Raw genomic sequence first — 2,593 nt, 5'->3', positions numbered from 1 at the left:
ATTTTTAAAAATAAATTTAGTTCATCCAATTTCTTTTTCCAATTAAGGGGCAATTTAGCATGGCCAATCCACCTACCCTGCACATCTTTGGGTTGTGGGGGTGAGACCCACGCAGACACGGGGAGAATGTGCAAACTCCACACGGACAGTGACCCGGGGCCAGGATCGAACCCGGGTCCTCGGCATCGTGAAGCAGCAGTGCTAACCACTGCACAACCATACCGCACTTCAGTCTGCATTTCACTGTAACTCCAAGTTTTGGGTGGCAAATTTGGTGAGAGTATATAACATGCAATCACTGTGTGAAGTATATAACATGCAATCACTGTGTGAAGTATATAACATGCAATCACTGTGTGAAGTATATAACATGCAATCACTGTGTGAAGTATATAACATGCAATCACTGTGTGGAGTGTGCACTGTGTGGAGACTTGTGGGTCTCACCCCCACAACCCAAAGATGTTCAGGGTAGGTGGATTGGCCACGCTAAATTGCCCCTCAAAACAATATATATGTAACATGCAAGATGTTCTCCAATTATCTACTACGAAAAACAAAGTAGCAGAAAGCTTCATTAGGATTTCAGCCAGGTTTAATACAATGTTCACCTGAAATGTGAAAAAGCCAGGAGTGCCTCCAGCCATCAACCATCTGGACACAAAGCTCTGAAAATCCCTCCCAAAACCTCCACACTTTTTTCTTCCTTTAAAAACCCATTTCTTTGATCCTGATTTAATTATACCTCCTAATATTTCCTTTGGCTTGGTGTCATTTTTTGTCACATGACATTTTTGTGAGTACTTTTCTACATTAAATGCACTATATAAATGCGCAGTCCGTCTTTACAAGCTTGATTTGTCGATAGTATTTTGAAGTCTATACACTAGTACTGATGGTTAAAACGCATCAATGTTATCATTGGCAGACATTTCAAGTAATCAACTAAAAATTCACACAAGTGCCTTTGCCTACACTGTCAGTGTGGCTGAAGTGGTTGTACTGACCAGAGTCAGAGTCAGAGGGTCAACACAGACCCCCAGGCCATGGGTTTATCACACCACCTAGACTAACAGTGGTGTGGAACAGGAGTAAGCCTTCCAGCTCCTCAAGCCTGTTGCACCTTCAAGATCATCAGATGTTACCTTAGCTTAATTTACCTACCTTGATTCCCTCATACATTTACCTAGCAAATATCCATAAATCAACAAGGCACTTGTATCAGAGGCACCATAGTTTAATTACACATCCAAACTAAGGCCATATTTTGCCAAATCAATGGCTCTGTCAAGGGAAAATGCTTCGATGCTCTCTTAGTGGAGAAGGTCATTGCCTGGCACTTTTGTGGTGTGAATATTTCTTGCCACTTGTTAGCCAAAACCGGAATATTGTCCAGGTTTTTCTGCATTTGGACATGAACTGCTTCAGTGCGAGTCACGAATGGTGCTGGAATTGTGCAATCATCCATAAACATTCCCACTTCTCATCTTATGATGGAGGGAAGGTGACGGATGAATCAGCTCAGGTTAAGCCTAGGACACCCCCCTGAGGAACTCCTGCAGTGATATCCCAGGACTGTGATGACTGACCTTGCAACAACCACAACCATCTTCCTCGGTATGACTCCATCCAGTGGAGAGTTTTCCCCCTCACTCCATACTAGGTAAAATGCTGCCTTGACGCCAAGGGTAGTCACTCTCATCTCACCTCATTTGAAGATCAAGAAGATTCCCTGTATCTTGGCCAACATTTTACCTTCATCAATCGGATTCCAAATAGATTAACTAGCCATTTTCTCTTTGATGCTTTCTAAATCGTGTTATACACAAAAAGGGGCCATGTTTGCCTCCAACCATGAGTGAGTATTGTACCTAAACATGCGTTACATTATTGAATCTCTCCAAACAAAAGAATAGATAAATTGAAGCCTTCTCCAGGAACATCATATAACATTCCACAAGTTCTAAGTTCTGTATTAATTCTCATTATTCAGTCATCTAACTTGCACATACGCCATTCCAGTCAATGTGCATACTGATCCTCAATAAGGGTCTTTTATAAAAACATTTTACAGTTTTTATTCCAATCACTATTATCTCTGACTGAACACTGATTCTTCCCTGCATCTGAGGCAGATTGTCAAAAAACACACTCACATGACTCGTGATTTAGAAATCTTACACAATTACTAAGATTCTCTCCAACAATCCACCAAGATCAAAGAAACAGTGCTCCTCTTTTTAACCACCACCTTGCCACGGGAGATTGGGTGGGGGAAAGAATGCAAGAATTGTTCAGATGCAACAGTCAGCTTATTTCACTTTTTGCTTAAATCACATTGACACATGTCTTATAAAACTTTCAACATGCATCAAGGGAAAATATATTGAGGATAAGTGAAACAAATCAGACACACAAACCCTCTCCCCACACTTACAGAAACTGCATTAGTGAATAATCTCCCCAGTGAATAACCCACTCAAAGTATTGAGCTTATTGCAACAGAATCAAATGCAGTGACTCTCTCTCAAAACCAAACTGCCTTGGGCTCCTACTCATTCTGTCCCACAAAATCAAAACTCGTGACTTCCTT

This window comes from Scyliorhinus canicula, chromosome 23 (genome assembly GCF_902713615.1).
Source record: "Scyliorhinus canicula chromosome 23, sScyCan1.1, whole genome shotgun sequence".
Classification (NCBI taxonomy): Eukaryota; Metazoa; Chordata; class Chondrichthyes; order Carcharhiniformes; family Scyliorhinidae; genus Scyliorhinus; species Scyliorhinus canicula.
Note: the sequence above shows the minus strand (reverse complement) of the source record.